Source organism: Lampetra fluviatilis, chromosome 14 (assembly GCF_964198595.1).
Source record: "Lampetra fluviatilis chromosome 14, kcLamFluv1.1, whole genome shotgun sequence".
Taxonomy (NCBI): Eukaryota; Metazoa; Chordata; class Hyperoartia; order Petromyzontiformes; family Petromyzontidae; genus Lampetra; species Lampetra fluviatilis.
Window position 1 is genome coordinate 14,246,915 of NC_136288.1, and position 15,049 is coordinate 14,261,963.

Here is a 15,049-nt window from a genome sequence, read left to right on the forward strand (position 1 = left end):
ACAACGCACCATGTACTCATTCAAGGCTGAGTCGACCTAGGAGAAGCCCAGGACCGGTCCGATTATTCGTCACCGACGTTGGCCAGCGAGCCAGAATCGAACTCGGGTCGCCGGGTTCGTAGTGCAGTGCGCTAACCGCTGCACCACCGGCGCCCCACACTCAGACACACCCAGACACACCCAGACACACTCAGACACACTCAGACTCACTCAGACACACTCAGACACCCTCAGACTCACTCAGTCACACTCAGTCACACCCAGACACACCCAGACACACTCAGACACACCCAGACACACTCAGACACACTCAGACTCACTCAGACTCACTCAGACACCCTCAGACTCACTCAGTCACACTCAGTCACACCCAGACACACCCAGACACACTCAGACACACCCAGACACAACCAGACACACTCAGACACACTCAGTCACACTCAGACACACTCAGACACACCCAGACTCACTCAGACACACCCAGACACACTCAGTCACACCCAGACACACTCAGACACAACCAGACACACTCAGACACACTCAGTCACACTCAGGCACACTCAGACACACCCAGATTCACTCAGACACACTCAGACACACACACACCCAGACACACCCAGACACACTCAGATACTCAGACACACCCGCACACTCACTCCGCGCTCATCCCAGCAGCAGCGGCGGCGTTGTTGTTGTTGTTGACGTTGTTGTTGTCGTTGTTGAGGCGCGGAGGGAGCGGCGTCTCGAGGCGGTCACCGCTCACAGCGACAGAGACGCACGGCCAGAGAGACCCCCACCCCCTCCCCCTCCTCTTCCCCCCAATCCCCCCGTCTCCCCTCGCTGCCCCCTGCTCCCCCACTGCCCACCCCTCCCTCCCTCCCTCCATCTCTCCCTCCGCCTCCCACCCTCCCACCCACCCACCGTGCCTACCTCCTACCGAACTGCGCGATCCCACCTTGCACCCCCCTCCCTCTCCCTCCCTCCCTGTACCCCCCCGCACCCTCCCACCCACCATGCCTCCTCGCCTCCCTCTTTTCCTCTCTTTCTTTTCTTCCTTCCCTCCCAGGGCTTTCCTCCCTCCCACCCACAATCCCTCCCTCCTTCTCTCCCTCCGTCTGCTGATGCTGAGAGAGAGAGAGTGGCGAGGAGGAATAATAGAGACAATCAACACGAAACTGGTGGAGCGGTGGCGCTTCGGTTGACGCAACACGCTGTGAGCCCGGCGACCTGAGTTCAATTCCCGGTCGCGGTCGACATCAGTGGAGAGCGACATCTGAACCGAGTCACCTTGCCGCCTCCTTAGCCCCCTCCTTCACCAAATCGTGATTGAACGAGAACAAGCGTCTGGTCGTAAGGCCAACACACACCCCCATCCCGCATGAGCGACACCGCGTGGCGAGAGACCTCATCCAGCAGTGGAGTCACACGTGGCATGAACCACAGAGACGTGAGCGTGAGTTTTAGACCGGGACGGGGTTTGTGATCTCTTCCCGAGTCGGCGTGTGAAGTGTTTCGAGTCGAGAATTGGGGCCCTTGGTTTGCCCTCGTGCTCAGTTGCCCCTGGGTTCGAGTCGGGGGTCGCGCCACATACGAGGCGGTGAAACTCACAACAAACGCTTCTCTTCGTGATTGACATCCCGTTGACACACCACTGCTGGGCGATGGCATCCCCACAACCATACTTCACCTCGCTGGTCAGGGCGGCTTGACAGCGTTGGGTGGGGAGGGTGCCCAAGACCGGTTCAGCTCTCACTCGCCGCTGATGTTAGCCGGGGCCGAGATCACTCGAGCTGAGATGTGTTCGTATTGCAGTGTGCCAACCACTGTGCCACCGCTCCTCCGCAGGATACAAGGAACAAGCAAAATTACGCAAAACCCCGTACACACACACGCAACAAAGATCCCCCGTATAGCCTCAACATACTGTTGAGGCGAGTGCTGTTAGCGAGCATAGACACACCCACACACAGACAAACTCACACACAGACACACACAAACACACAGACACACACAAGCACACAGACGCACACAAACACACACAGACACACACAAACACACAGACACACACACCTAAAGGCACACACGTACGCAGCACAAAAACAAAGGTCCCCCGTGTAGCCTTCGACACACTGTTGGGGCAAGTTCTGTTAGCGAGCACCTATGAAGGCCGGCATCAGCACACGAGGGGGTTGGGTGGCCAACACCACGCCCGGCCGCCTTTGTATCCCCAGTGTACACGCAGCACACAAAGACGCACACACACAGAGACTCACAGGCGCGTACACAAGACATCGATCCCGTGGAGCCCCGTAGACTTGTGGGGCAAGACGAGTTGTCGAGAAGCTGTCAAACGACAAAATGTTGGCGGCTGTGGGCACACCACGCCCGACCGCCTTTGTCTCCCCTGTGCCGATGTCGTCCACGCGGCAACAGGCACTCAATTAAGACCGAGTCGACATCGGAGAGGGGGGGGGCACAATCGGTGCGTATAAGCGCTGCTTGGCGTGGAGAGCGCAACGCGCTGACCGCTGCGCCACCGCTCCCCACAATCGCCCCCTCCCCCTCTCTCAGACACACACACGCAGACAGACGCAAAGACACACACAGACACACACGCAGACAGACGCAAAGACACACTCACAGACACAGACACACACACGCAGACAGACGCAAAGACACACACAGAGACACACACGCAGACAGACGCAAAGACACACACAGAGACACACACGCAGACAGACGCAAAGACACACACAGACACACACACGCAGACAGACGCAAAGACACACACAGACACACACACGCAGACAGACGCAAAGACACACAGACACACATACACACACACGCAAAGACACACACACAGACGCACACACGCGCGTCACCTCCCCACACCAAGACTAACACAACAACAACAATCATTATTGTCGCTGCTGTTGCCATCACCAACATTGATTTCGCGAGCACGCAAAGTCCACGGACGCGAGCGATTCGTCTTGGAGCGACATCATCCGTGATGGACTAATTATTTATTTATTATCCCGCTCGTCCGTCTCGCCGCCGCCACGTGACGCGCTGGGTGCCTCTCTCGCCGCGTCGCGCTCAGCTGCCTTGACCCCCCCCATCCCCGCATCCCCCCCACCCCCCCTCCGTCTCGCCCCCCCCCACACAGCGTCCCTCTCCCTCCCTCCCTCCCCTCCTCTCTCTTCTTTTTTGTGTTTTTAATGGCGTGGCGGAGACACGCGGCCCGCGGAGCGTGTAAAGTGGGTCGTGCGGAGCCAAGCGTGCCTCGCCGGGGGGCGGGGCTTGTGGGCGGAGGGGAGGGGCGATGGGGGAAGGGAGCACGGGGGGGAGGGGCAGCTCGGAGTTGGCCGGGGGGGAGATGCGGGGAGACGCGGGATGACAGCTCGCTAGTGCTGTGTGGGTGGTGCTGTGTAGGTGGTGCTGTGTGGGTGGTGCTGAGTGGGTGGTGCTGTGTGGGTGGTGCTGTGTGGGTGGTGCTGTACTGGGTGGTGCTGTGTGGGTGGTGCTGAGTGGGTGGTGCTGTGTGGGTGGTGCTGTGTGGGTGGTGCTGAGTGGGTGGTGCTGTGTGGGTGGTGCTGTGTGTGTGGTGCTGTACTGGGTGGTGCTGTGTGGGTGGTGCTGTGTGGGTGGTGCCGTGTGGGTGGTGCCGTGTGGGTGGTGCCGTGTGGGTGGTGCTGTGTGGGTGGTGCTGTGTGTGTGGTGCCGTGTGGGTGGTGCCGTGTGGGTGGTGCTGTGTGGGTGGTGCTGTGTGGGTGGTGCTGTGTGGGTGGTGCTGTACTGGGTGGTGCTGTGTGGGTGGTGCTGTGTGTGTGGTGCTGTGTGGGTGGTGCTGTGTGGGTGGTGCTGTGTGGGTGGTGCTGTACTGGGTGGTGCTGTGTGTGTGGTGCTGTGTGGGTGGTGCTGTGTGGGTGGTGCTGTGTAGGTGGTGCCATGTGGATGGTGCTGTGTGGATGGTGCTGTGTGGATGGTGCTGTGTGGGTGGTGCTGTACTGGGTGGTGCTGTGTGGGTGGTGCCGTGTGGGTGGTGCCGTGTGGGTGGTGCCGTGTGGGTGGTGCCGTGTGTGTGGTGCTGTGTGGGTGGTGCCGTGTGGGTGGTGCCGTGTGGGTGGTGCCGTGTGGGTGGTGCTGTACTGGGTGGTGCTGTGTGGGTGGTGCCGTGTGGGTGGTGCCGTGTGGGTGGTGCCGTGTGGGTCGTGCTGTGTGGGTGGTGCCGTGTGGGTGGTGCTGTGTGGGTGGTGCTGTGTGGATGGTGCTGTACTGGGTGGTGCTGTGTGGGTGGTGTTGTGTGGGTGGTGCTGTGTGGGTGGTGCTGTACTGGGTGGTGCTGTGTGGGTGGTGCTGTGTGGATGGTGCTGTACTGGGTGGTGCTGTGTGGGTGGTGTTGTGTGGGTGGTGCTGTGTGGGTGGTGCTGTACTGGGTGGTGCTGTGTGGGTGGTGCTGTACTGGGTGGTGCTGTGTGGGTGGTGCTGTACTGGGTGGTGCTGTGTGGGTGGTGCTGTGTGGATGGTGCTGTACTGGGTGGTGCTGTGTGGGTGGTGCTGTGTGGGTGGTGCTGTGTGGGTGGTGCTGTGTGGGTGGTGCTGTGTGGGTGGTGCTGTGTGGGTGGTGCTGTGTGGGTGGTGCTGTGTGGGTGGTGCTGTACTGGGTGGTGCTGTGTGGGTGGTGCTGTACTGGGTGGTGCTGAGTGGGTGGTGCTGTGTGGGTGGTGCTGTACTGGGTGGTGTTGTGTGGGTGGTGCTGTACTGGGTGGTGCTGTGTGGGTGGTGCTGTACTGGGTGGTGCTGAGTGGGTGGTGCTGTGTGGGTGGTGCTGTACTGGGTGGTGCTGTGTGGGTGGTGCTGTACTGGGTGGTGTTGTGTGGGTGGTGCTGTGTGGGTGGTGCTGTGTGGGTGGTGCTGTGTGGGTGGTGCTGTGTGGGTGGTGCTGTACTGGGTGGTGCTGTGTGGGTGGTGCTGTGTGGGTGGTGCTGTACTGGGTGGTGCTGTGTGGGTGGTGTTGTGTGGGTGGTGCTGTGTGGGTGGTGCTGTGTGGGTGGAGCTGTGTGTAAACAGAGTGGTAACCAATGAGGTAACAATCGCCCCACGCTTTCAGGGATTCCACAATTCATCACGTGATCGATATTATAACACTGTAACAAAAAACGTGTTCTTGGGTAGTAAGTGTTATTTCCGAATTGCTTATGCCTCAGAAGTACAGAAAATGGATATTATTACCCACAAACTTTGCTTTTGTGACCAGGACATTGATATTTTGAAATGTACCTATTGTCAATGAGTAAACGTGGTTTGCATTTGTGTCTTTCGTTCAATAAAGACCTGGTCACAAAAGCAAAGTTTGTGGGGAATAATGGCCATTTTCTGTACTTTTGAGGCATAAGCAATTAAAAATAACACTTAGTACCCAGGAACAAAAATAGTGTTACGTAGTGTTTAATCGATGATTCTCTCTGACCTCTTGTTCCTCGCCTGCCCCGTCTCGTTTGTAAAGTTCTGCTCTCTGCCTGTGGAAAAACCCAAAAAAAACACACAAGCATCATTAGCATCTAATTTGCATCTCATTTGCATGTATGCTAATGCGTTGGCAAGCGGCGCGCAGCGGAAACGCCCACGACCTCCACGCGAAAGGGGAGCGCGTGTCTAAGTAGCCAGACGTTTCGGGCAACGACCCCCCTGCTCTTACCAGGGTTCACCAAGGAAGGGAGAGCCTCGCCGAGTCTCTCGACACTTTTGCTCAGCAGGGTCTCGCCAGTGACTGCAGTGAGTGGGTGATGGTTACTTTGTCATCATTTAGAATTTTTAAACATGGCAAATTTTGGACCGTGACCCCGGCACGCAACGATCCTCCCCTCCTCTAGCGAACGGCTTCCTCGGAATCTTTAACGTCCACTGCTAAGCGAGACGGCGCGTCGTTTTTGTTATCGTTCATTCGCCCGCAGTATTGACCAGAGCGGCCGCTGAAATTCGAACCGCTAACCTCTGCAAGAACAACAACAGCCACAACAACAACAACCACAACAACAACAACCACAACAACAACAGCCACAACAATAACAGCCACAACAACAACAACAGCCACAACAACAACCACAACAACAACAACCACAACAACAACAGCCACAACAACAATAGCCACAACGGGGATGTTCTATCCGTTGTTCTGAGCGTTTAAAAAGCTCCGGGGAAGGGGAGCGCGAGTCTGCCCCGCCCCTCTCGTCCCCGCAGCCCCTCCCCTCCCATCCACATCACCGTCACGCATCGCCAGGTGACGCCACGCACGCATGCACACACACACACGGATGCACACACACTGATACACACACACTGACACACACACACTGGCACACACTGATACACACACTGACACACACACACTGACACACACACTGATACACACACACACTGACACACACACACACACTGATGCACACACACTGATACACACACACTGACACACACACACTGACACACACTGATACACACACTGATACACACACACACTGATACACACACTGATACACACACTGATACACACACACTGATACACACACACACTGACACACACACACAGATGCACACACACACACTGATACACACACACTGATGCACACACACACCACACCGATGCGCACACACGCACACATCTTGCACGCGCATGCACAGACACGCGCGCACTCACTAACAGAATGCACAGGCACACACAGTCACACTCACGTGCACACAAACAGTCACGCACACGAAAACAAAGTCATACAAAAACAATGATTCCCTGCATAGCCTCATAGAATGTTGGGACAAGTGTCGTTATTCGCGAGCACCTGTGAAGGCCATTACGTCGCACGAGTCGTGGTGTTAATGGTGTGGTCGATGCCATGCCCGGGCGCACACCCAGACACTCACACACGCAGTCACACACACTCACTCGCTCACACACGCAGTCACACACACACGCAGTCACACACTCGCTCGCTCGCTCACACACGCAGTCACACACACAGGCAGTCACACACTCACACACGCAGTCACACACTCGCTCGCTCACACACACACGCAGTCACACACACAGGCAGTCACACACTCACACACGCAGGCAGTCACACATACACACTCAAAAAGACAAAGATCCCCCGTATATCTTTAACAGACTATAGGGGCAAGTGCTGTTAGCGAGCACCTATAAAGGCCGGCACGGCACACGAGGGGAAGGGGGGCCAGCACTATTCACGGCCGCCTTTGTCTCCCCAGTGGCGATGTTTACACACCAGGTACGCATTTGAGGCTGAGTCGACCTAGGCGAGACCCAGAACCGCTCCAGTTAATCGTCACTGGTGGTGTTGGTGGCGGGATTCGAACCCCGGCCGTCGGGTTCGTAGCGCAGCGTCGCGCTAACCGTTGCTCCACCGCTCCACGCGCCCGCACACTCACCCACCTATCGCAACACATCCCTCCTACACTCGCACGCACAGTCACAGACACAGTCACGCGTCCGCACGCACCCACCCGGTCGCACACACAGTGACAGTCTCACATGCACACGCGTGCGCGCGCGCCTTGCGCTGCGCTCTTCCCGAGTCCCGTTCGCTCCTCGCTTCTCGGCCAGCGCCGCTATAAATCTGTTTATATCGCTTTCCAGGTCACTGCAATCGATGGCAGCAATGACAAAAGCGCATTCCATCTGTAAGATAGCTTAATAGCACACAACTAATTGGCGAGGCGCCGCCAAGTTTGAAGCAAATAAGAACACAACTCGCCTGTGTTTGGTGTGCGGGAACGAAATTGCTGCTGTCTCTCCCCACGGCATCACCACCACCACCGTCACCACCACCATCACCACCAACACCTCCATCACCACCACCCACTCACTCACCTCTCTCCCCACGGCATCACCACCACCACCACCACCGTCACCACCACCATCACCACCACCACCTCCATCACCACCACCCACTCACTCACCTCTCTCCCCACGGCATCACCACCGTCACCACCACCATCACCACCAACACCTCCATCACCATCACCGTCACCCACCCACTCTCTCACCTCCCTCCACCATCATCACCACCACCTCCATCACCACCACCGTCACCACCACCCACTCACTCACCTCCACCACCACCTCCATCACCACCACCATCACCCACTCACCCACCTCCCTCCACCACCATCACCACCTCATCACCACCACTCACTTACTCACTCACTCACCTCCTTCCACCACCACCCATTCACCTCCCTCCACCACCAACTCTATCACCACCATCATCACCACCTCCATCGCCACGATCACCCACTCACTCACCTCCCTCTACCACCACCACCTCCATCACGACCACCACCACCCACTCACTCACCTTCTACCACCACCACCCACTCACTCACCTCCATCACCACCACCACCCACTCACTCACCTCCACCACCATCATCACCACCTCCATCACCACCACCACCCACTCACTCACCACCACCACCCACTCACTCACCTTCTACCACCACCACCACCACCCACCCACTCACCTCCATACACCACCAATTCTATCACCACCAGCACCATCACCACCTCCACCACTGCACAGCTCCATTTCGTTGGGAGCGGGTTACACAATCTGTGTGTCTAGCCATCACCACGATCACCGGCACCACGACCACCAGCATCACCACCAGCACCACCACCAGCACCACCACCAGAACCCCGCCACCTTCGTTTTGAAAGGGGGGGGGGGTTTCCCCCCTCTCTCTCTCGCGGCGCGCAGCTCTTTTCACGCACAACAATTTCACTATCGCCGCTGGCAATTATTTGCGAGCGTCTCCTCGGCCTCCGTCCGCCGAGTCACCGTCGACCGACCGAGCGAATCCGCCCGGCCCCCCCGACCGTGAAGTTCCCATTACTCTCGTCTCGGGCGGTCGCCCCGCCTGGCCCAGGGATAATGATGTGTTGTTTCTCTCCGGCATAATCTGTCATGCGTGCCTCCTACGACCAAGCTCGCATTTCTCCTTGTTCTTATTTTTTTTATATTCGTTTCTCGTTTCCCCGTGGTCGCGGGCGCGGAAAGAAGAGAGAGGAGAGAGGGGAGGAGGAGGAGGAGGGAGACGCCGCGACGTGGAGAGAGCTCCTCCGATCCGCTCGCTCGCCACCAAGAGAGAGAGAGAGAGTGTACGCAGAGGAGCGGTGCGTTACATCGCTGCTGTTGTTGTTATTTATACATCGTTACTGCTCCTATGATTGTTGTTGCTGCTGCTGCTGCTGTTGTTGTTGTTGTTTAGGTTGAACATGTAGCGACGGAGAAGAAGGGAGGGGGTAAGAGGATAAGAGGAGGTCAAGAAGGGGGGAGATCGTCAGAGGAGGAGGTGAAAGAGGAAGAGGGCAGCGACCAGGAGGAGGTAACGAGGAGGAGGAGCAGCAGGAGGTAACGAGCAGGAGGAGGTAACGAGGAGGGTTGATAACACACGGGGGAGGGGGAGGGGGGCAGAAGTTGAAAAGGAGGAGGACCCCAAGAAGAGGAGGGGAGAAAGAACAACAACAACAAGAGGAGGACACAACAAGTAGACGAGGAGGACAAAGAGGAGGAGGAGGGAGAGGGAGCGCGCTCGCTGCGCGCCCGTGCGGCGGGGCGCGTCGCCTCCGCGGCTGCCGCTGGGAGAGGCGGCGCCTCGCGACCCGGGGAGCGGGGAGCGGGGGGATAGGGGATAGGAGGATCAGGGGATCGGGGGATCAGGGGATTGGGGGGACGGCGCACAGCTCGGGGAGGTCCTCTTGGAACTTCTCTGGAACCCTGAGAACTTCTAGGACCCCACCAACCCTCCACCCCCCCCCCCCTCGTCTTAGAACCGCTGTTGTAGAACTGCTCGCAACTCCCGCGCTGGAACTGATTGGGATCGTTGGAATATCCAGATCCCCTTGATCCCCTCTGGAACCCCTTGGGACCCCTTGGAACTCCTCGATTTGTGTTTGCAACTTGGGACTCGTTGGTTTCCTCCGCAAACCCCGTGGAACTGTTTGGAACTTCTACAACCGCCTGGAAGCGATTGCAATCTCAGGTCTCCCAGGACCCATTTTGGAATCTATTGGAAGTCTTTGGACTTGGAGAACCGCTCCTCGTGCAAGCTGTAGATCACCTCTGGGACTTCTTGGAACTTCTACACCAACCAGAGCCGCTTGCGACTTCGGAACTGCGCGAGGCTCTCGGGACTTCTTGGAATCTCTTGGAACCCCAAGAAGTCTACTCCCCCCCACCGGGCCCCCCCCCCACCCCGCCCCCCTCCCCCCAGCTCGCCACCCCCCCCCCTCGCCTTGAGGAGCCGTCAACGCGGACGCGCAGAGGTGAGAGAGAACTTAGCGGGGAGTGGGGAGAGTGGTGGTTTGTGTGTGTGCGGGTGTGTGTGTGTGTTGGTTAGGGTGGGGTGTGTGTGTGTGTTGGGGAGGGTGGTGGGTGTGTGTGTGTTGGGGAGGGTGGTGAGGGTGGTGGGGTGTGTGTGGGTGGTGTGTTGGGGAGGGTGGCGGGGGTGTAGCGGTTAGCGCGCCGCGCTACGTATCCAGCGAGCTGAGTTCGATTCCCGCTTACGGCTAACACGACTGACGACTATCCGAGTCCCTCCTGAGCCTCCCGATGCATGTGTGTATGTCGGACTTTATTCGCACCGTGCGTAGCCAACCGTGCTAATAGGGTATGCGATTAGGTTGACTCAGCCTCAAATGAGTACCTGGTGCGGTGTGCAAAGCATCGCCACTGGGGAGACAAAAGCGGCCGGGAGTGGTGCTACTCGCTAACAGCACTTGCCCCAACAGTCTGTTACAGGCTATACGGGGGATCTTTGTCTTTGTTTGTGTGTCTGTGTGTGTGTCTTTGTGTGTGTGTCTGTGTGTATTTGTGTGTGTGTGTATGTGTGTGTGTCTGTGTGTGTGTGTCTGTGTGTGTGTGTCTGTGTGTGTGTCTGTGTGTCTGTGTGTGTCTGTGTGTGTGTGTCTGTGTGTGGTTGCGGCGGTGAGGTTAGTGGCGTGCGTGGATTATTGCATTATTTGCCATTGTGGTTGATGGTGGTAGGTGTCGGCGGGACAGGTGGTGGTGGTGGTGAAGTGTTGTGGGGTGGCAGTGCGGCTTGTGGGCTGCTGCTGCTGCTGTAGTGCTCCTATTGTGTCTATGGCAAGACGGTAGTCCTGGTACCGGCAGACGATCTGAATCCGATTTCACCGCTCCATCTCCCCGGATTCATTGCTGGGGCAACCTCCATCCCTTAGGTTGCCAGTCCATCCTCACCATCACCATCATCACCATCATCACCACCATCACTATCATCACCATCATCGTCGTCATTGTTATTTATTTACTTATTCCACCTTTAGCTGGGACACAGACCCGGGTCGCGACTCGCTCTCTCACCCCGCGTGGCGGGGAGTTCACTGCGGGTCACTCGGAGCCTGCAGACCCCAGAGACACGCACAGCCCATTGAGAGGAGATCGCTTTCCCTCCCTCTCTCTCCCTACCCCCTCTCTCTCTCTTTACCTCTCCCTCCGTCTCCGCCTCTCTCTTTTTTTAAGATCAGAGGAAACAAAATGCTCGGTGTAGTCGGCACTTTGCTTCGTTCATCATTTAGGTTTTTTTTCCAATGCTTTGCTTTATGTGCCCCCTCCCCCCTTTCAATGAAAGATTTCACAAAAGATGTCACGCTCTGCTCTCCTCCTTCTTACCCCCTTCCCTCTCTCTCTCTGGCGGGGTTAGCAATGTCCCCTCTGTCGTCTACGTTGTTTTGTTTAGAATTGGTCTTTAACAGTAGTAACAGCAACACACGACAACATTGTTGGCACCGCTTACAGCCATACTTCACCACGCTGGTCAGCCCTGGAAAAACTATACTAATAATGAAGATGATGATATATACTCCGAATATACAGAGTGCACCACTCGTGAGATGAAAGTCCACACACCAGGTGATGATGATGATGGGGTGGTGGTGCCGATGGTGGTGTTGGTCGTGGTGATTGTGGTGTTCATGGTGGTGGTGGTGATGATGATGATAGTAGTGATTATATTTATGGTGATGATGATGGTGATTATGGAGGTATCGGTGATCATGGTGATGATGTTGATGCTGATGATGTTAAGAATGGCGATGGTGATGATGATTGTGGAATTGATGGTGTTGATAATGGCGTTCGTCGTAGTGTTTGTCGATGGTGTTAATGATGATTTGTTGGTTGTGTTGATGGTGGTGATGGTGTAGGTGGTGATGGTAGTGATGGTGGTGATGGCAGTTATGGTGGTGATGGCAGTTATGGTGGTGATGGTGTAGGTGGTGATGGTAGTGATGTTCGTGGTGTTTGTCGATAATGGTGGCAGCGGGTGGGGGAGACAAAGGCGGCCGGGCGTGGTGCTGGCCACCCACCCCCCTCGTGTGCTGTGCCGGCCTTCATAGGTGCTACTCGCGAACAGCACTTGGCCCAAATTAATGTCAGGGCTATACGGGGGAACTTTATCTCTGTGGGGATATGCACGGGGAGCGCTGACGCAGTGGTTAGCGCGCCGCACGGCGACGTTTAGCCACCCGAGTTGCCCTCCCGCCCACGGTCGACATCACTGACGAATATCTGAAGCCGTCTTTGGCTTCTTCTAGGTCGACTCAGCCTTAACATTGCGGTGTGTGCACATCGGCACTGGGGAGACGAAGGCGGCCGGGCGTGGGTCCTGGCCGCTTCACACCCCCTCCATTCTTGCCTTCATAGATGTTCGCTATACGCACTTGCCCTAACCGTCCAATCGAGGCTATACGGGTGATCTTTGTCGTTGTAGCTCACAGTTCCTCGTGTGCTGTGTGGTGGCATTAATCGGCGGCTCGCTGTCGGCACTTGCTTCACCCGTCTGTTAACGCTATATGGGGGATCTTTGATGTGAGTGCGTCTTTGTGTTTTGTGTGAGTGCCGACATCATAGGCGCTCGCTTACAGCACTTGCCCCTACAGTCTGCGAAGGCTATACGGGGGCGCTTTGTCTGTGTGTGCGTGCGTGTGACGCGCACGCGTGTCGCGCGAGCTGTAGAACACCGCGAGGGGTGTCAGCACAGGCCCACGGCGGGACGCGCTCTCTCTCTCTCCTCTCTCTCCCTTCCCTCTTACCCCCCAACTCTCTCTCTCCCCGTATCTCCCTGCGCTTTATCCGCTCTCCTCTCATCTCTCCACTCTACCGTCTGTCCTCCATTCTCTCCCCTTTCCTTATCCCCACACTGCATCTGCCCCCTCGCGTTCTCTTGCTCTCTTCTCCCCTCTCTCGGCTCTCTCCTCTCTCAGCTACAATCTCCCCCCCCCCTCTTCCCTTTCCTCTCCCTTTGCTATCTCCTCTCTTCTCCCTCCACACTCTCGACCCCCCCCCCCTCTCGACTCCCCCCCCCCCCCATCGTCCCCCCCCCCACCTCTTGACTCCCCCCCACCGCCCCCCTTCTCGACTCCCCCCCCCCCCATCGTCCCCCCCCCCCACCTCTTGACTTCCCCCATCGCCCCTCCCCCTTCTCTACTCCTCCCACCCCCCTCCGCTTCAAACCTCCAGCTCTCCACGCTTCGCGCTCGATGAGTTTGGGTTTCCTGCAGCAAGATTCGAGCGAGCAGCCCGGCGGGGACTTTTAATTTGGCTAGAAACGCCGTGGGGTGTCGCGGGGGGGGGGGCGGTCCAGGGGGGAGGGGGGCGTGAGGGGCGGGGGGATGCGAGGGGGGGTTATATGAAATTCCTTGACGAGTAAAAATGAAAAACCTTCATTCACAAATTTTCCCCCTCCGCTATGATGTGAACCTGACCCTAAGGAATTACTAAGCCCCCCCCCCTCCCCCGTCATAGGAATGTGGAATTCCCACAAATGTCACGTGGCTGTAAACTGGAGACGAGTCCCCTTCCACGCTCATTTGAGCCTTGCAAAGATGACACGGGGAGATGTTTGCTGCGTGTATGTATGTTGATGTATGTTGATGTATGTTGATGTATGTATGTTGATGTATGTTGATGTATGTATGGGGAGCGGTTAGCGCTACGCTGCGCTATGAACCCGGCGACCCGGGTTCGAATCCTGCTCACGGCCAACACCAGTGACGATTATTTGAACCGGTCCTGGGCCTCCCCTAGGTCGGCTCAGCCTCAAATGAGTACCTGGTGTGTTGTGTAATTATCGCCACTGGGGAGACAAAGGCGGTCGGGCGTGGTGCTGGCCACCCACCCCCTCGTGTACCGTTCCGGCCTTCATAGGTGCTCGTTAACAGCACTTGCCCCTAAAGTCTGTTCAGGCTATACGGGGAATCTTTGTCTTTGTTTTTTTGTATGTTGAACTTCTTTCGCACCGTACGTAGCCAACCATGCTAATCGGAGGCGCGTGTGAATGTCACTGAGACGAGAGGACTCGTCGTGGGGGCAGGAGGATGAGAGGACACGCGCGAGATGGGGCTCAGGGCAAGCGCAGCGGTGGTTGTTGACAGAAGTTGGGCAGGACGCGACGTGGGCACACTGGACAGACAATGGTACCCGGGTGGTCGAGACCCACCGCGGAGTGGCAGTCAAAGGAGGAGGCGGCGACAAGCCACCTCAGGAGGACGTTCACGACGGAGATGGAGGGTGGCCTTCATCCAGCAGTTGATAGATCATGGCTGCTGCTGCTGCTGCTGCTGATGTAACGATGGAGGCCTCTGCGTGTATATGTGTGAGGCGCGGCACGTGCCAGGGTACGCGACTACCGTCACAGGAGCCTCGTGATGATGCCGTGAGCTACGTTGCAGCGATATCGGTCAAATATTTGGCACCTAATGGGGCATGAGTTTGACAAGCGGGGAGATCCAGACGTTGGGTGCAGCAGAGGAGAGTGAGCGACCCCCCCCCCCCCCCACCACCACCACACATTCACCTTCGCTCAGTGGTTGTGAACACTGACGTGAACCCCGTGCGTTCACAGACTCGACCTGCTACTGCGCAGCCATCCTCACCGCCGCTTGTTGAGACTTTTCCCCCACGGGTCACGCGGGGCTCACGTGGATATTGTAGGCGCTGTGCACTTCTAGACGGG